Consider the following 20,390-nt stretch of genomic DNA (forward strand, 5'->3'; position numbering starts at 1 on the left):
AACTCTGGCCAGGGTGGTCCTCGTGTCAGGCACAGGCACGCACTGGGGGCTGTGGGAGGCGAAGGGGCTCAGTCGCTGGGGGCACACTTCAAAGTCACGTGAGCTGGGCTTGAATTCTGCCTCTGCCACTTGCTTACTGGGTAGACTTGGGCTGGGTAGCTATCACCTCTGGCTTCAGTTTATCTGTGTGTAAAATGCACGTGATGTACTTATCCACGGCAGGTTGTGAAAATTAAATGAGATAATAAATGATTTGGGGCAGAATTTCCCAGAAAACATGGACCTTCTCTTCTCTAGACGCTGGTGCAGGGGCAGCAGCAGGTGTGGGGTACACGGGAGCTCTGGATGGACTCTGATTTGAGCCCTAGCTGCAAGCTCTGGGCCAATGGGGTATCTCAGGTCAGGAGAGGTGGGGGCTTGTCCCTGGCTGTACAGTGGAAGGGTTTCCTCTGTGTGTGTGTCAGTGTGGGGGTGTTGGGAAACGGGCACGGGGTCTAGACCTAGGAGCGGTATTCTTGGGACAGCCCCACAGGTGAGGTCCTGTGTGGGCTGCTGTAGGCAGGGTCCGCTCACTTTCCCTTGGGAGCGGGGCACTGGTAGAGGTGGGAACGGGAACAGTCCAGCTAGTGCCTGTTATATCAGGAGGACCTGGAATACCCTGGTGGGACAGGGAGGGGTGAAGATCTGTGTGAGCCGGAGATGTGCCCTCCGCCTGGGGTGAATTGTTTCCATGTCCCCACAGGAGAAGTATGCCCACTGCAGGGCACATGACCCTTCCTTCCCCCGCTTGAAGGTGTTAATATCCCCACATCCCCACATCCTTACAGTAAATTCCCATGGAGAGGGAAATTTCAAATGTGTAGTAAACCCAGCATGAACAGCCTAGCTACCCCGTGGGCCCAGAATGTTCCCACCTGGGCAAGCTGCACACAGTGGTTGTAGCCCATCTTGTCTTTACGCTGGCCAGAATTTGAAGGAGGGACTCTGTCTTCTGGTCCCTCATACCGTCCCTCCTTTGCTCTGCTTCCCTTTTGGGCATCTTCCCTAGGGCATCCCCTGCCCCTTTCTCTTCTGCTCTTGTAGCCTGCTGCTCCCCATTTTACAGATGAGGAAATTGAGGCTCAGACAGGTTGAGTGGCCTGCTTAGGGCCACTGGGCTATCACGTGGGGGAGCTGGGATTTGAACCCAGGTCTGTCGGACTCCTTTCTCATTCCGCTGCTCCCTGCTCCCTCTCCCCTGACCAGTCTCTGATTCTTAACACTTGAGGCCCAGCATCCCTGGGTGATGTGGCAGGCCCCTAGCTCCCAGGGACTCATCTTACTGGGTCTAGGAGTGCCCCAGGCACCTGTCTCCTGGATTCCACTTTCTCTCATTCCAGCTTCTCTAGGTGGATCTGCATGCTGGTCAGTGCCATAACGTGGGCAGTAAGCTGGGCCTCAGGGTCTCCTCAGTGACATCAGTTTCTTGCCCTCATTACTGTGCATCCACCTCCTGGCCTTAAATGTGTGTTTCGGCTTCCCCACTGGGAAGTGAGTCCCTCCTGGGAGCAAGCCCTTACCAAACCAGAGAGGCAGGGGGCTTTTCAAGGAGGAACTGCTCCCAGTCACCACAGCTGCTTTGCCAACACACAGGAAGCCCTTCCTGAAAGCTTCCCACACAAGGTCAGCACTCGGCCCATCTGGTGCAGTGCAGGAAGGGGAGAAGCCAAACGATGCTCTGTGTTTTGTTTTTTCTGTGGGGTTTGAGTGCAGCAGAGGCTGCACCAGGAGAAGGAGCAGCACAGGCTTTGCAGCTGGACAGATTGTGGCTTTGAATTCCAGCCCTGCTATCTGTCTCATTGCTTCCTTTTTTCTGAGCTAGTTTTCACATCTATAAAATGGGGGTGATGATAACTGTGTCGATGCTGCAGGGTTGCTATGAGGTTTAGAGACAGTGTATACAGGATCTGACTCAGAGAGCCTGAGCAAAATCAGCCTTCCTTAACACTATGCTCTGGGCGGTTCTTTGAATATCACCTCCAAGATCATCAAGATTAGTAGTAATCCATACAGTGATGCTATAGCCAATCAGCGATGCTTATTGAAGGTATATCATGCCAAGCACTCTGCTGAGTGTTTTACAAGAATGCTTCATTTTCTCCTACAACAGTCTGATTTTATGTAGGTTCCTTATAAGCCCAATTTTACAGATGAGGAATGAGGCTCCGAGACATTATGCAACCCGCCCAGTGTCAGACACTGGTGAACGGTTGCACTTGGGCCTGGATCTGCTCCATTTGTTCATCTGACTCCTCAGTCTGAGCTCTTAGGCACCACAATGTGCTCAAGGGACGAGGAGGGTCTGTTAGACAACCTGCTACTCACCGTTTCCTAGGTTGGTCTACCGTTTCTCCTGTTTGTATCTGTTTGCCCTTCTCTGCATCACTTCTTCCTCCTGCCCTTTCCCTATTTCCGTTTATTAGGCAGAAGAATCATCAAAGCTGCCCTTCAAGAACATCAATTTCAAATGTATAATGGTAGAGTTGAGGAAATTGAATGCATCAGTCATCTACAGCTGTGTAACAAACTACCCCCAGACATAGAGGCTTAAAACCAAAAGTTTTTATTTTATTTGCTCATAATTCTCTTGTTGGGCAGTCTGGGCTGGTTCCAGTTGGACAATTCTGGTGGTCTCTCTGGGTCTGGCTGCAGTTGGCTGAATGCTTGACTGGGGCTGGGTGGTCTGGAGCAGCCTCACTCACGTGTCTGGTGGTTGGCCGCGTGTTAGCCAGGGGGCCTCAGTGGCCGCGCACTAGGCTAGCCTGAGTTTCTTCTACATGGCCTCCTCCCTGGCCTAGCTCGGCTTGTTTCAGAGGGGAAAAGAAAGCCACACGGCCTGAGGCCTCTGCTCAGAAGTCACACAACATCACTTGTGACACATTTTATTGATCAAAAGCAAGTTACAAGATCCGTCCAAATTCAAGGGGTGAAAAATGAGATTCCATCTCTTATTGAGAGGGATGTCAAAAAGGTGGTGACCATTTTTAGTCTGCCACACTAAGCACAACCCCCTCCCCCAAAGAAATCCTTAATATAATCCCTTTTGTCCCTTCACTCCCCTCCCTGACTCCCATTCCGTTCTTTTACTTTTAATAATAATTTCTTACTTCACATTACCCAAAGCTTCATTCACTCACTCTACAAGTATTTTATTATGTGCCAGGGACCCAGAAGTGAACCAAACAAAGTCCCTACTTAATGACTACAGTATTCTAGCGGAGGGAGCAGACAATGAAGAAATAAACAAGTACATAGTGTAGGGCTGGGTGAACAATAGGTGTTTTGGAGAACAACAGAGCAGAATAAGGGGGTGGGCAGTGCTTGTGAAAGGATGGAGGGTAGTGGGAGGTTCCTATTATGTACAGGGTAGTCAGCTGACATCTAATGAGGTGACATCTAAGCCCTGAAGGAAGTAAGGGAGTAAGGTCTAAGCAAAGGAGGAGTGTTCAGGTGGAGCAAACAGCCAGTGCAAAGGCCCTGGGGCTGACACTGAGAGAGACAATACCTTACAATCCTAAATGAAGTTAAAAACACCAAATAATCATAATACATTTCATTAAAGAAGAACAAAAAAGAAGACATTTAAATATGGTAAAACTCTTGCTAAGCAAAAGCATTTTATTTTACCTGATTCTGTTATAACGAGAACCATTCCTGAGAACGGAATGGGGGGGGTCACCTCTCTGAGCTTCAAGGAGTTGACCTTTTATAAAGAGTATGTGCCTATCCTGCCTCCTGGCTTGTGGTGAGGATCAAACTGACATCATAAAAACTAAAGTTGCTCTGCTCTGGTTTCACTTCCTACCGCAAGGTTAACAGTGATTTTTTGTTTTAAGAACACAAATCAGATATCACTTCCTGCTTAAAACCCTCCAAAGGCTCCCAGCTGCCTAAAGAATAAACGCCAGGCACCTAAGCACGTCTTAAGAAGCCCCTGGCCATCTGCATTTTTTACCCCCTCTACTCTTCCCCTACCCCTCATGCTCCAGCCATAACCAATCATCTCTTCCCCCAAACTGGCTCTCATCTCAGCCGCCCTCTGCCTGGTGATTCCCAGGTCCTGGGGGACCGCCTCCCCTCAAACCTCAAGACCTAGGGGACCAGCGACTTGGGGGTTAATGGCCCCAGATCAGTGCCCCACTGGCGCTCACGTGGATAATCTAACTCGAGGTGACTTCTAAAGCCCCTTTCAGACCATCTTCCGAAATCAAATCTTGGTACAGCCCAGCATTAGCTATGATGCCACTAGACAACCCCTGAGCCTCAGTTTCCCTCTCTGCAAAGGGGCCCAGGACATCTAACTCATTGTGGTGAGCGTGAAGCCTGGAGAGGATAAGGTCCAGGCTGGGGCCTGACAGCGGCGGTTCCGATTCTGGGGCCGGGCTGTAGGGCGGCGGACAGGGAGGTCCTCCACAGGGCCCGCGCCTGGGGTCTGGGGCCGGGAAGGGAGGGCTTCCCCGAAGTCCGTCCAACCCCGCCGGCCCACAGCGCCGCCAGGAGGGACCCCAGGACGCCGGCTCAGCGCGGCGTCCCCTCCAGCCCCCCGCCAGGGCTTCTCCTGGGCCGCCCGCCACGCCCGCCCGCAGCACGCGGCCACCCCGAAAGCCAGGCCCGGCGCCCCCGGCGCGATCTCCGGAGCGGAGCCCGGCGGCGTGCTGGGCCTGCGCGGGCCGCGGCGCGCATGCCCGGTGCTCCCGGGTGGCGGAAGCTCGGGACGGGGACGCGGCCGGGTGCGCGCCCCGGCCGTGGGGCGCGCGCCTCAGCCGGCCGCCGCGCACGCGCGGCCCGCGCCGACGCAGCACGGCCCCGAGGGCGCGAGCCCGCCGCCGCCGCCGCCGGGCCGGGACCGCTGTGCGCCCGCGGCGTGAGGCGTGGGAGGGAGCGCGGCCCGTCCCCCGCGGCGCCGCCCGGTCGTCGTCTGCCTTCGCTTGTCCGCGCCGAGCGCGGTCCGAGTGAGTGCGGGGCCGGGGCCGGGGCGCGGGGCCGGGCGCGGGCGGGCGACTGCCGGAGCTGGTGGTTGGCAGGGCCGCGGCCCGAGGGCGGAGGGCCGAGCCGGGCCGGACCTGCCAGTCCCGGCGGCGGATGCGGCGGAGACCGGCCCCTCCCGCGCCGGCCGCGGCTCCGGGAGGCTGGGGCTGTGGGGAGGGGGGGCGGGGGGAGGCCGGGGATGTGGGGAGGCCGGGGCGGGGGCGCGCGGAGGCCGAGGGATGTCGGGAGTTGGAGGCTCGGGGCGGCTGGGGCTCGGGCAAGCGGGGGCATCTGGGGGGCGCGAGAGGCCGAGGACTCAGAGGCTGGGGGCTCGGGGAAGGTGGGGAGGCCGGGAGCTTCTGGGGGCTCGGAGAGTCCCAGCGTCTCGAGGCCAGAGCGCGCGGGGAGGCCGGGGGGCTTGGGGAGGAAGGGCCGGCCTCCGCTGGAGCGGGTCGAGTGCCTCAAAAACAAAAGGGGATAGAGAGGAAGAGGGAAAGCCGGGGGCACGTCGGAGGGGATCGGCCGGACACGGGCTGGAGACTCACGGCCCGCGGGCAGGGAAGGGTGGGCGCCGAGGGCCTGCGGGTGGGTGAGCCTCGAACCCGCGCCCGGGGCGGCGGGGGTCGCCTCCATCGCCCGATGCTGGCGCTGAAGTTTCCTGTCGCCTCCGGTTTTGTCGGCGATAGCCCTGAAGACCTCGTTTGATTCATTGTGCTTCCCAAGTTTGTTCGTCTTCTCGCCCCAGCCCCCAGCGCTGCTGCGCCCGCCCGCCGTGTGGGGTGGGAGAACTACTTGCTGTTTCTCTCTCGGTTCCTTTCCTAGCACCCCATTCTTTCTCAGGAGGAGGGGGAGGCGGAGAAGGAGGGTGTGTGTGTGTGTTGTTAATTGGTTATATTTAATTGCAGGATTTTGTAGCTTAGTGCACTAGGGGTAATTTTTTTTTTTTTTTTTTTTTTTTTTGTTTAGCCATTTCAATAGTGTCTCATTCTTGCATAGTTAGCCTGCAGCTGGGTTTTGGGCAGTAAGACTAAGATAATAGTAATATTGTAGTAATTAAGGGAACTGGTTGAAATACGGTCAAGCTGAAGGCGCTGTAAAAGTTGGGGGATCTGTATTTAAGACTATCGTCATTGGGATTTTTACTTAGAATGTAAATGTTTTTATGGTTAGAAAAACAGGCCATTACTATTTGAAATGAAATACCAGAGCCTCACCCTTAATATTATATTTGTAAAACGAGTACTGAAAATAGTCTCCTCTTTGAAATGACACAGCTGAGCACTCTGGTCAGTTGTCCCATCTTTGAAAACCTCTGAAAAGGGGGAGGGAAGTTTGTGGATGAAGTGATTAAAGATACATTATATATCAGCATTGGACTTATTTTTGTTGAGGTACAACATAGATAATATTTTCATCCAGTTGTACTGCTGAGTTGTTTTAAAACCCTGTAGTATTTAAACATATGAAACTTTTAAAGGAAGTTTGTGTTTCAGTATCTTGATGAGTTTTATATTTGTGGCTCTCCTTGAAGGGGGGGAACTAGCTGAGCCTACTCTCAGTCTCTTTTGAACACTTTTGTGTTCTAAATGCTGCAGAAACGGCAAGATCAAATGTTACAAATTCTCCCCTAAAGAATTTCTTTCAGGTCATTATCAAATAACCCAATTTAATAATGAGCACCAGAAAAGGTTATTTAAAACTCATGTTCCCTTTTAAAGGAGTCCACAGTCACGTAAGACTTAAATATAGGCGTTGGACAGAGGAACCTATACATCATTCGGAGGTGATGCGTCACGAAGCAAGTCCTTGGATAAACAAAGGCAGTGAATTCAAAGCATAGTATTTTGCCTTTGGGCAAAGAATACTGGGGCAGACTCCTAGAGGAGATGTGGCTTAAGCCTCTTTTGAGGCTGGCGGTCCACTGAAAGTGAATAATAAGTGTTAGATTAGGAGTGAAGTTCCATGAATGCAGCAGTGATGAAGTGTCTGGGAAAGCGGAAGTTATGAGCAGCAGTGAGGATCATTAAAACGTTTTTAACTAAAATTGTTTCTGTAACGCTCCATGCCTATTGTTGGAAATCATTAGAATGTTTTTAATGAAAATCGTTTCTGTAACACCCCATGCCCATTGTTGGAAATTACAGAACTTAATGTCCCAAATTTCAAAACTAGGTTCTTCAGCTGCTCAGATAACTTTTCTTGCTAGGAAGTTGGAGAAATTGTGTCAATAACAAAATTGTATTGTTAAAGCTGGCCCCTATTTAAAAAAATATTGATTAGCTCCCACAGAAGAAATTATTCCATGTTATGTTCTATAGATATGTATCCTATAACATAGTAAAAAATAATTTTGAAAATTACTGTCCTATCTTTGGATGTTATTTTGAGTTAGAGAAGTAGGACCTTAGTTCACATCTCTAAAGATTTTATGGAAACGTTTTTGCCTGTATTTTAAGGTGTCTTAATTTTGAGAAAATAGTTAAAAATTGTCTTAAGGGTAACAAAAGATGTGAATTGTTAATACAATATGTAAATCTTTAACTTGAAATTAAACGTTTTCAATTTAGACAGATTTTCGTCTAGAATAAATCTTGTTTTAAATTTCATTAGCACTAAAAGTTCTGTTATTTTTATCATATTTGTGAAATGCGTTTTTTTGCTAGTAAATCAGAAAAGTTTAGTTTCTGTAGTACTTTATTTTGCCTTAAAGCTCTAGTTTAAGAACGTATTTTCATCACTGTTTCCTCTTACTGAAATACCTTAAATAATTAGCAAAAAATTGCTGTGGGGGTCTTTGAGAATTTTTACTGATGCTTGTATAAATTATTTAAAAGGCAAATTTTAAAAATTGGGGCAAAGTTAAGTGACCTTATTTGAGTCAGTACTAATAAACTCCAGGAAGTTTATGAATGCAAATCAGCGTTCAAACATTAAGTTGCTCATCAATCCCTGGAAAGATCCTTGGAATGGAGAAAGATGGCGAGCAGTCCCCGCTCGTCTTTGGGTGCACCGGTGTTCCCCTCTCTCACCACACTACATTGAGAAATTATTTTTTTACTTCTTTAAACAGTGTGCAGTAGTGGATTATTTGAGCTCTTTATTGCTTTTTCTCTGTACCAACATTTGGCGAAGTTTTGTTTATTTTTTCATTTCATGACTACCAAAAGGCAACCTAGTACAAGAGAAATGAAATTCATATCTACCAGTTTCTGGCATTAATTTCTAGGAATTGTGCCAAGTCTTACCATTCAGAGCTGCATAAATGTGTTTCTGATTCTAAAGCAGCAGAGGAACCCCCTCTGTTCCTGTCGATAACAATTGTATTGTTTTTTTTTACTGGGCTCTGATGGAAATAAAATTCAGATAAGCTTATATAGTTCAACTTGTAGTTTAAATGGCATTTTTAGCAAATGCTGTTAATTATAGTCTGATTTGCCTAAACACTAATGAAATGGTTTATAGACAAAAATAGGGAATAGATGTTTTTGCCCGAGTGGCACTATTCCTGCTCTTCAGCAGTTGGAATCCTCAGAGAAAAAAACACTAGTAGCGTCACTACAAAGTTTGCCTGTTTTTAGGAACTTGAAGGTGTTTCCTTATAGACTTTGTATTTAATTAAAATGATCCCACCCATATCTTGTTGATGTACATTGCCGTTTACTATAAACTGATTTTTCAGAATAAGAAAAGTGACTAAAGTTATATATTTGAATATTATCCAATGATAGGGGGAGAAAACTGACATTACTGGGTCTCTATGTGGGTACCATGTGTTGTTGGTAGGTATTGCCTTTTTACAAATGAATTAAATCTGGGAGAGGCTGTGTTCTGTGTTACAGTTGCTAAACACCATGTGCCAGGCCTGAGCTGAGTGCTTTAATGCTTTCTCTCGTTTATTCTTCACAAGGGCTATTGAGTTGTAGTACTATTTATATCCTCATTTTACAGATGAAACACTGGGAGTTTACAGTTAGAGTAGCTCGCCCTGGGTCTCTCCACCCACAAGTGGTGGATCCTGGTCGGCCAGGCCTGCGGGACTTGCTTGAGTGTGAGCTCTTAGCAGCATGCTGCCTCCGTCGCCAGAGAAGCAGCAATCTTTAAAGTCTTAACCCAGTCTTCTGGAGTGGGAGTAGAGTATGCAAGTGTAAATTACTGTGTCTGGGAAAATTTAAATAATTGTATTTTCTGTTTGAATCTGCCCCTTGCAGATCATGAAGTTCTGATCTGGCCAACATAGTGTAGGTAAACATTTTAATGAATACACCAAAATTGTTTAATTATTTTAAATTAATTTAGAATTAGCTAAGTAAAAATGAATAATGCATCGCACAGTAATTGATGCTCTTTAATTGTCAAAGGATGTTCTTTAGTAACCTCCGCATTTGCAGAGTTTTTTCATTGGTGACTTTTTTTGGGTCGATGTTTATGAATACATTTTTGTGGGAAGCAGGGAGTAATGTAAGGGAGGAACAAATTGTACATTTCTCACACAGGTGTAAGCACCTTGTAGTAATCCTAGTATTTATAATCTCTGACACATTGCTGCTCTATAAATGTTTCTGAGATGAATGTGCTCATTCTCACCAATTTAGAATTTTCCATCCTGCTTTTAAGAGTTGACATATTCTCTCCGCCTTTATTTGGGGCCAGTGGACCAGAACCAAAGCTTAGAAGAGCCTAAAAAGCCACGTCTGTGGGCTGTGTCTGGGATCTCCCTTCTGCCTCCATAGTCGATCTTAAAAGTCCTGCCATCTGGTGGTTTGGGTTCTGCTGTGAACTTAGGTGCTTGTTGTGTCTACTCGTGACCAAAGTACCTCGCGTTTGCCTTTGCTGGACTGAAGAAAGAGCTTAAATGATTTTATACTTGATATATTTTTAGTGGATTGTGTGTCTTCTCATGAGAATTTAAGCACCATGAGGGCAGAAACTGTTTTACACACTATTGCACCCCCAGTGTCTGCCACAGTAAATATTTATTGAATGAAAGAACCCAGGCATATTAATTATTGGGAAACTATTATTGCATCAGTCAGCTGTCTGCTCTTTTGTTTGCCTTCTTAAAGGACCTCACTTAAAAACCACAAAGGACTTGAGACCAGGGAAGAACTTGAATTATCTGTTTTCACTTTTGTCTGCTTTATTTTAGATTACTGGTATTGTCAAACTTGGGCCAGGAAAAAGATTATGCTCTGCTCTTTACAGTATTGAAATGTTCTTTTTTCTAGAAATCAGTCTTGCCTTCATCAGGACTCATCCTAAGTTCTGAAGACAGAAAATTGCTCAGGGTGACACAGAATGAGTGGGATTGGTGCAGGATCCTTGATTCCTGGTCCAGGAGCTCTACTGTATCTTTGACTGATCAGCTGGATTCATTGGGTACTTTACAAGGGTTTTAAATTATGCCCTGAAACCATTTTAAAAAACCCGTCTTCCTAATACTGCAGTGCCAGTTGTACAGTATGCCACCTTTCCTTTGACCTGCCATGCTACCGGTCAGATATAACGTTTTGAGAGTGGCAGGTCATTTACCTTCACTCAGGGAAGGAAAGGCAACATTTGGATGAAAAAGACCAGTTTGCTCTTCCTCAGCAAGCTCTTCCTTAGTGAGGGGAAACACACACACACACACACACACTCCCCCCCTCCCCCCCCCCCCCCCCCCCCCCCCCCCCCCCCCCCCCCCCCCCCCCCCCCCCCCCCCCCCCCCCCCCCCCCCCCCCCCCTCCCCCCCCCCCCCCTCTCCCCCTCTCCCCCTCTCCCCCTCTCCCTCTCTTCCTCTCTCCCTCTCTCCCTCTCTCCCTCCAGTATGCTCCAGGTTGTGCGCAGTGGTTCTCAGAGGAGTCGCAGGACAGCAGGGCAGCATCCCCTAGAGCTGGTTAGGAATGTGAATGCTCACCCCTACTTCTGAGCTGCTGAATCAGACCCGGGGGGTGGGGCCCGCAGTCTGTTTTAACATGCTACCCAGGAGCTTATGATGCATGCTGATGTTTGTGAACCACTGCTTTAGAGTGTTTTCAAAGCACTGCAAGTCGTAGCAGGCAAAAATCAGTCCTAAATGGCAGAAGTATGTCTCTGGTCTCTTCTTTTTTTTTTTATAATTTTATTTATATTTTAATTTTTTCCCCCCAAAGCCCCAGTAGATAGTTGTATGTCATAGCTGCACATCCTTCTAGTTGCTTTTTGTGGGACGCGGCCTCAGCATGGCTGGAGAAGCGGTGCGTCGGTGCGTGCCCAGGATCTGAACCCCGGCCGCCAGCAGCGGAGCGCACGCACTTAACCGCCAAGCCACAGGGCCCGCCCTCTCTGGTCTCTTCTTGACCACCTAGATTTGCGGTTGAGATTGCCTTCACTTGAAGACTCTTACATATGTTTTTCAGGATTTTTAGCGTCTTGGGAATACTTCACAACTAACTACTTTTGTTTCTGTTGAGACCACTTAATTCTTTTGAATCTTGGTTTGGTTTTTAAATGAACAATTTTACATTGAAATAGTTTGTATGGCTTCTGGACTTGAGGCTTTTGGCAGATAGCAGAAGAGTGTGTATGTGTGAGTGCTTAAGGCACACACTCCCTGGTGGGTTTATTTTGGTGCTAAAAAATTGCCCAGGTTATACTAGAGTCAGGGTGATTGCCAAGTCTTGGGGTGCCTAATGAAGCAGTATTGTGTGAATTGATTCTCTGCCTACCGTTAAATTCGTATCTAAATTTGTTGTGCCTTTTGTCCTTTTCTTTTCCTAAGGAAAAGGCTAAATCAAGTTAGACAGTATACAAAGATGGGATTGGTGATGTGCCTTATATCTATTGTGGCTTATGCAGAATTAGATGCACCTGTTGGCAAATAGAGTATTTTAAGCTCAGGGACAAGGGTTCTTTATTATCCTTTATGTATCTTTAGGTCCCCCTCATACTACTATAGGAGATGGGCGGTTAGTAATTTGTTTAATGATTGAAGAAGAGTCTTGCATCTTGCTGAGGTCCTGAAGGGAGTCAATTAGAAAGACTAAAGTAGGGGCTGGCCCTGTGGCTTAGCGGTTAAGTGCGCACGCTCCCCTGCTGGCAGCCCGGGCCCGGATCCCAGGCGCACACCCAGGCGCGCACCGACGCACCGCTTCTCCAGCCATGCTGAGGCAGCGTCCCACATACAGCAACTAGAAGGATGTGCAACTATGATATACAACTATCTACTGGGGCTTTGGGGAAAAAAAGGGGGGGGTGGAAAGAAGGAGGATTGGCAATAGATGTTAGCTCAGGGCCGGTCTTCCTCAGCAAAAGAGGAGGATTGGCATGGATGTTAGCTCAGGGCTGATCTTCCTCAAAAAAAAAAAAAAGGAAAGACTAAAGTAAATGGTTTTGTTAGGGCTTTCTGAGGGCTTTGTGGTAAAGGGTCTTTAAATATATGAAAATATATTTAAAGTATATTAAATACTTGAAATTAAATACTTCATTAAATATATGAAAATATATTTAAAGTATATTAAATATATGAAAGTTGGTACAAAGGTAGAGAAGAAGAATTAGGGGTAGACAGGGAATTAAGTGTAATGTAATCTCAGAAGCAGTGAGAAGGTTCTCTCCATGTGAATCCCCACCCCTCTCCGTGATCAAACTTGCAGTCAACTGTGCAGCTCTCTGAAGGTGAACATAATAGAGATGAGCTGATGGGAACACGATCTCCAGAACAATTTCTTTGTCCTTAAAATTGGTCAAGTGAAATTGAAGTTACAGTCAGTTATAGACTGTGACCCCCATTAAATGTACTTCAGAGTGCCTGGCCCAGAGGAGCTTCTCAGTAAATGTCAGTGAGTGATTGTCCTCTTACTGCTCACTAAACCATCAGGCTCCAGCCATGGACCAGTCTTCTCTCTGGTCTCTGTCTCCCTTCCCCGCCCCTCCTGGTGGTTTTTGTGGTATTACCACCTTGTGGTTTTAAATAGCCTTTTCCTAGTTACAGTGAGGTTGCACATCTTTTTATACATTTAGTGGCCATTTGGATTCACTGTTTTACGAAGGGCACATGTTTTTCTATTAGGTTTTTAAAAACTGATGTGTAGGGGCCGGCCCGGTGGCGCAAGCGGTTAAGTGCGCACGTTCCGCTGCGGCGGCCCGGGGGTTCGCCGGTTCGGATCCCGGGTGTGCACCGACGCACCGCTTGTTAAGCCATGCTGTGGCGGCATCCCATATAAAGTGGAGGAAGATGGGCATGGATGTTAGCCCAGGGCCAGTCTTCCTCAGCAAAAAAAGAGGAGGATTGGCATTGGATGTTAGCTCAGGGCTGGTCCTCCTTACAAAAAAAAAAAAAAACAAAAAAACTGATGTGTAGACTTCTTTATATATTCAGAACACGAGTGCATTGTTGGTTATATGTTTTGCTACTGTCTCTTCCCACTTTGTCATATGCAATTTCATTGACTCGGTGATTTTTTTTGATGAACAGAAGTTCTTAAGTTTAATGTAGTACAGTTTATCAATCTTTTCCTTTATAGTTGGTGCTTTGTCTGTCTCCTTACCCTGAAGTCATGAACGAATTCAATTCCTCTGTTATTTTCTAAATGCTTAATAGTTTTGCCTTTTACCTTTAACTTTATAATTCTCTTGGAATTGATTTTGGTGTATAGTGTGAAGAAGGGATCCAATTTCATTAACATGTGGGCACCTAGTTGTCCCAACACCATTTATTGAAAAGAACATCCTTTCCCCCAGTGCTCTGTGGTGCCACTTTTGTGGTCCATATACGTGTCTGTTTTCTCACTCTGTTCAATTCCACTGGTACTACGCTGCCTAAATTATTGTAGCTTTATAATAAGTCTTATCTCATTGTGGAAGTCTTCCCACTCGGTTCTCCTTCAAGCATACCTTGACTATCCTTGACCCTTTGCAGATCTACATGTTTTAGAATCTCTTGTCAACTTCCAGAATAATTCTTCCAGATGTTGTTTGGGATGATATGAAATGTATATATCAATGTGTGGAGAATTGTTTCTAGTTTTGGGTTATTACAAATGAAGTCTATGAATATTTTTGTACAAGTTTTTGCGTGGACATAGGCTTTCATTTCTCCTGGGAACGGTTGGGTCTAGGACTATAATGGCTGGATCATATGGTAGGTGTATGTTTAGCTTTTTAAGAAAGTGCTGAACTGTATTGTAGAACGGCTGTACCATTTTATGTTCCCACCAGCAGTGTATGAGCGTTCCAGTTGCTGTGTATTCCTGGGGCACTACTTGGTATGGTTCGTCTTTTAAATTTTTGCCATTCTAATAGGTGTGTAATGGTATTTCATTGTGGTTTTAATTTATGTTTCCCAAATGCCTAATAATGTTGAGTATCTTTTCATATGGTTATTTGCCATCCATATATCTTCTTTGGTGTTCACATCTTTTGCCCATTTTTAAATTTTTTCTTCTTATTGGTGGGTTTATATATTCTGGATAAGAGTCCTTTATCAGGTACATGTTATGCTTTCTCCCATGCTGTGGCTTGTCTTTTCATTCTCTTAACAGTGTCTTGAAGAATGGAAGTTATAAATTTTGATGATATCCCATTTATCAATTTGTTGATTTATGGATTGTGGTTTTTTTGGTGTCATATTTAAGAAATCTTTGCTGATCCTAGGTCACAGAGGTTTTCTCCCGTTTTTCTCCCCCTCTAGGAGTTTTATAGTTTTAGGTTTTACATTTAGGTCTGCGATTCATTTTGAGATAATTTTTGTTTATGGTGTGGGATATGGATCCAAATTACTTGCAGAGGCCTGGAGTGAAGGTAGCTCCCTCCAGAGAGCATTTGTTTTTGCTTCAACCAGTCTGGGATTCCCTTAAACCAAGTTCAAGGCGTGAGGTTCTTTGGACCACCCAGAGCTGTAATTCTACTGGAGAGATGGTTCACTTCTGCTTTCTCCTCCTCCTGAGCTGTGTAGCCTTGGGCTCCTTATTGAGGTAGGGTTAGACACTTCAGGGAAACCCAGCCTTTGACTCCTGTCCCTCTTTCCCTGCACTGTTACGAAAAGGGAAGTTGAAAATTTCAGAATTGACAAATGACGTCAGGGCAAGGGTGGTTTCTGTGCTTGTTTTTCTTTTTGGATTCCTGATTTCACTTTAATTTTGGCCTGGTATTCTTTATTGTCTTGTCAGTTTCTGGTTGCTTTTAGGACTTTTAAAGTATTCTATCCATCTTTTTTTAGTCTTTTTCAGGGGGAGGGTTGGATCAAATAACATAGCGTGCAGTGAAGGAACCAAGGAAAATTCTTTTTATTTCACTTTAGTATCTAGAGTCTAGGCTTGGACCTGCTGTCTCGCATAGTAGCCACAAGCCCTATGTGGCTATTAAAATCAAAGTTCTGTTTCACAGTTGTACTAGCCCCATTTCAAGTGCTCAGTACTCACATGTGGCTAGTGGCTACCACATTGGACAGTGCAGACATAGAACATTTTTCATCATCACAGAAAGTTCTGTTGGACAGTGCTGGCTAGATTCAGAACCTCATTGGGGACTTGCAGTGGATGTGGGTGTGTATTGGAGAACCACTAATACAGGTATCCTTGCTGCTTAAAGTTTGACTTTTTCTAGAATCCGCCTGCAGCTCAGCAGATGATTGAGCCTATGCAATAGGCTTATTGTGAAGCCTCTCCATAAGGTGCAGTGTGGGTTCTCAGACTGGCGTGGGTGGGGACATGGGAAGCTGTGGTGCACTGAGTAGAAAACCACTAAGTACTGATATTTAACTTACAAATATCTGCCGATTTAACTGAGATGCAGTGAAAACCTTTATTACGTGCTGATTTGAATCCCTGCCCTTAGGGGGTCATGGTCTAGTAAACAGGCCGTTGCTGTGTAACAAGTGCTTTGCAAAGCTGCTGGGCACTGCAGGGGCTTGCCGGAGGCTGTGCCACCCGCTCTTGAGGGATCAGTGGGAATTAGGCTGCTGGAGAGGGCAGGGTGGGAGGGCAAGGATGGCGTTCTAGGTAGAAGAAAAGCACCTGCAAGCTCAGTGTTGGTGGGAATGTGCAGAGATTGGTTTACGGCACCTTAAATTAGATTCTGGTACCAAGAGAGGTAGCAGAAACCACAGGTTTAAAAATGTCATGAAAGGAAAACCTAAAGTTCAGGGTATTCCATCCATTGACTCAGTATTTGCTGTTAATTTCTAAGAGTGTTATTATTATTAGCAACATGTTGGGATCTCTCTTTGTAGCTCACAGGGTGCCAGCCTTTGGAGAATATGTGCACAGTTAGGATCAGGGGGCATGCTGAAGCAGCCCCAGCTGCACCTTTCTGCCAACTTGCCATGCCTTAGATGGGCCCTGGCACTTCCTGGGCACGTTTCGAGGGACTCAGGGCATGGTGACTGCAGCCGTTGCCTGTTAGTCCCAGGGGAAGGTTCAGCTGCATCAGTAAGTGGGGTCGTGGCCGCCTAGGCTCTGTCAGAAAGGTGAGGATGACGAGGGACTGAGGGTGGATGTAGGGGAAAGGTCGGGGCCAGACATGAGCTGGTCATTTCATCCCTCTTCATAGCTGCCTGGGGAGTAGCCTGCCAGCACTTGTCTACTTTGTTTTGGGATCAGAGAGCAAGCAGAAGAGATGAAGGCGCAGTTTAGCTGTGCCAGGGTATGTATTTGAACTGGATAAACTGCCTCAAAATATATGTCTGTTCAGGGCTTCTCACACTTGAATGTGCACATACATCACCTGGGGATCTTGTTAAATGTTAGGTTCTGATTCCGTCTGTCTAGGGTGGGCGTCAGATCTTGCACTTCTAGCAGGCTCCCAGATGACGCCAGTGCTGATGGTCCATGGACCCCACTTTGAGTAGCAAGGCATTGGCTTTCACAGTATGGGTCATAAGGTGGCATTGCCTTAGTTAGTTTGGAAGTTGAATAACTTGGGGAGTGCAGTGGTTAAGGGCATGGCCTTGGGGTCAGAATCTGACTCTGAGATCTTGAACTGGTTTGTTAACTTCTCGAATCTCTGTTCCCTTGCTAATTAAATTGGCCAAATAGAACCATAGGCTGATGAGATAATTAAATGATACATGACGTGAAGTTCTGATGTTCGCTAGTGCCTGGCCTTATGAAATGTTTCACAAAAGTTAATTATTATTAAAAGTAAACATTTACATTAAAAGTTTGCCAGTTTTCAAAGTTCTCAATCCTCCCTGCATCTTTGCTCAGTTTATTAAATTGCAGTTCAAGGGGAATGGGCCATTTCCTTCGTTTACTGCTCTATACATGAAGAAAATCACGGCACATGCTTTGTGGCTCCCTCCCTCCCATCCATCCATCCATCCATCCATCCATCCATCCATAAGGAAAAGGGCTGGGGTAGTGATGACCACTCTTCTTGTGTGAGAGGAGTACTTCCCCATACTACTTTGTAAAGACCGTCTGGCACATGGACCGGTTTAGTAGTTATTAGGCCTTTCTTAACATTAAAATGAGAGAAGTAAGTGTTTGTATTGGGGCCTGACAAGGACTCAGAGAACTTTAAGGAAATACAACTTGTTTCCCCCTAGATGAATGTCCTTTCACTTTCTCAGTTCATTGATGACAGCTTCTTCCTTTTCCCTTACGATTAGAAAGTGCAATGATGCGTCTTCATGTAGATTTTTAAATAAACATCTTTTTTTTTAGTTGCCAGTAGTAAGGATGATGGAAAACTATTTTGTACTAAGAATTTTGAAAGATGCATAAATGGGAATTGTGTCACAGTTTCTGTTATGTGGGTATTAATCATTAAAGTTAAAATACAAATCTTCAATTTTATTTTAAAACTTTGTGGAAGTTTTCAGACATGTGCAAAAACATTGTTTTAAGGAAGCTGCTGTGTATTTATCACCACTTTCAAGAATTATCATTGTTTAATTAATATTAACTCTACGCAAGGGTACTGGTTTATGTTTAAAAGATGTGGATGCACTTGCTTTGGGGATATATATGCTAACATGGGACAGATAGTGTGGCCCCTGCTAAAATGTGACATAACAATTCATGGATTTTAAGATAACGTATAACATAACAATTCATTTCTTTAAGAAGATGGGGTAGGAATAGGATGTAGCTCTGCAGAAGGCCATGCTGCGAGTCAGTGATGCCACGAGGCATCCAGTAGTCTTAACAATCTGGGGTTAAGCAAGGCCATGGAGTCTCTCCACAGACTTGGAACCCGTAGTGGAAAGGTTCTTCCTTCCCCCTTCCTCCCTCCTTCCTTCCTTCCTCCCTCCCGCCCTCCATCCCTTCCTCTCTCCCTTTCTTCCTTCCGCCTTTCTGTCTGTCTTTCTCTTTCTGTCTGTTTTTCTCATACTTGAGTGGTAATAAACAGTAGCTTGCTTTGCTTTGCTGTAATGGTTTAATGCTCCTGATAGCAGTACATATCTGTTTTTTCTTTTTGGTGAGGAAGATTAGTTCTGAGCTAACAGCTGTCGCCAGTCCTCTTCTCTTCGCTGGGAAAGATTGACCCTGGGCTAACATCTGTGCCCATCTTCCTCTACTTTGTATGTGGGACGCCTGCCACAGCATGGCTTGATAAGTGGTGCATATGTCTGTGCACGAGATCGGAACCTGTGAACCCCAGGCCGCCAAAGTGGGGTGCGTGAACCCAACCACTACGCCACTGGGCTGGCCCCCATATCTGTTTTTTTTTACCTGAGTCGTTAAGATGGAGGAGAAGCATGGAGCTTTAATAGAGCAAGGTTCATCAGAGACATATGCTTAATGTTAGTCTTTTTCAAAAAACGATTTTATTAAACACTGAAGGGATACAAAAGAACATGTATGAGATGTGTGTAAGGTATAGATCAAGAGTGCTCTGAGCACCTGGAGGAAGGACATCCAAGTCCTCAGTGAGGCTCTAGCTCAAGGGCTGGCAAACTTTCTCTGTGAAGGCCCAGAGAGGAAACGTTTTAGGCTTTGTGGGCCGCATCTAGCCTCTGTCACAAGTGCTCAGCCCTGCCACCGTAGCGTGAAAGCAGCCATGGACAATACGTAAAGGAATGAGTTGTTTGTAGTCCAGTAAAATTTTATTTCTGGACCCTGGACCCTGAAATTTGAATATCATGTAATTTCAAGTGCAATGAAATGTTATTCTTTTAATTTCTTTAACCGTATACAATGTAAAATCCATTCTTAGCTAATGGGCTGTACAAAAACAAGCGTTGGGGCCATATGGCCTGGGTTGCAGTTTGCCACTGTGGTATAGCGAAGAAGAATGAAGCAAACCTCTGCACCTGGGGCTCAGCTCAAACAGTGGAGCATCGCCTTCCCTCTGAGGGCCCACGTGTGCCCCCACATATCCCTCGCCCCTGTTGTGAAGCTTGATGTAGCCGTCCTCCCTCAGCCCCCTTTGCTACCTCCTCCTTCTTCAAGCCCTTTTCACCATTTGAGATTGTTTGTATTGTACTTCTTTTTCTTTTTTTTTTTGCTGGGAAAGATTTGCCCTGAGCTAACATCTGTTGCCAGTCTTCCTCTCTCCGCCCCGCCCCCCCAAGCCCCAGTGCATATTCTAGTTATAGGTCCTTCTAGTTCTTCTGTGTGAGCCGCTGCCACAGCGTGGCTACTGACAGACGAGTAATGTGGTTCCATGCCTGGGAACCGAACCTGGGCTATCGAAGCGGAGTGCACTGAACTTTAACCACTAGGCCATCAGGGCTGGCTCTCTTTTTATTTTCTTTCTCACTGGGCTGTGATGTAAACTCTGAGGGCAGAATGTCTGTCTCTTCACTACTGTATCTCCAACACTTAAAACAGCAGTCACTGAGTGAATATTGTGTTTATCATTTCGTATCTTTGTGTTAATTTTGTCTGTTTCAGCTTTCTATTAAGGGAATCACACTATATGTGCTTTTACGTGATGTGCTTTTTTCTTCTCAGCGCTGTGATTCTGGGACTCGTCTGAGGTGTGGAATGTTGTCGGTCTTCGTTCATTTTCACAGTGGTATGATCGGGCCTGCAGCTAATGGGCATTTGGGTTGTTTCCAGGCTTTTGCTGTAGCAGCACTGCTGTACGCGTCTCCTGCTGCCCACGTGCGTGGATGCGTCCAGCCTGCACAGCCAGCAGTGCGATTGCTGGGTTCTGGGGCTGGCCAGCCTTTATCTTGACTAGTTACTGCTGAATTGCTTTCCACCTACTCGTACCAATTTACATCCCCAATAATAGAAGGAAGAAGGACTCCTGGTTGCTCCACATCCTTGCCAGTAGTTTATTTTGTCTGGCTTTTTCAGTTTTGCCTGTCTGGTGGGTATGTAATAATATCTGTGGCTTTAAATTGAATTTTGCTTATTACTGATGGTGTTGAGCCTCTTTTAATGTATTGGCCATATCTCTCCTTTCTTCTCTGAAGGACTTGTGAAGTCCTTGGCCCAAGTTTTCTTTTTCTTTTTATGTTTTTCTTATTG

At 46.2% G+C, this 20,390-nt stretch overlaps 1 protein-coding gene across 3 annotated transcripts in view; it reads left to right on the plus strand.

The window, feature by feature from the left end:
- The first annotated feature begins 4,850 nt into the window (after window positions 1-4,850).
- PTK2 (protein tyrosine kinase 2) overlaps window positions 4,851-20,390 on the plus strand; it is a 282,896-nt gene continuing 267,356 nt past the window's right edge. The window contains exons 1-2 of one of the 3 annotated variants that reach the window (XM_087447405.1): window positions 4,976-4,991; window positions 10,233-10,383. The gene's annotated coding sequence lies outside the window, so the exon portion shown is untranslated. Of the gene's footprint in view, window positions 4,992-10,232; window positions 10,384-20,390 lie in introns of all 3 variants that reach the window. The other 2 variants (XM_087447406.1, XM_087447407.1) reach the window with 2 other exon arrangements.

This window comes from Ceratotherium simum, chromosome 23 (assembly GCF_057802395.1).
Source record: "Ceratotherium simum simum isolate JZ-2026a chromosome 23, ASM5780239v1, whole genome shotgun sequence".
In the NCBI taxonomy this organism is placed as follows: Eukaryota; Metazoa; Chordata; class Mammalia; order Perissodactyla; family Rhinocerotidae; genus Ceratotherium; species Ceratotherium simum.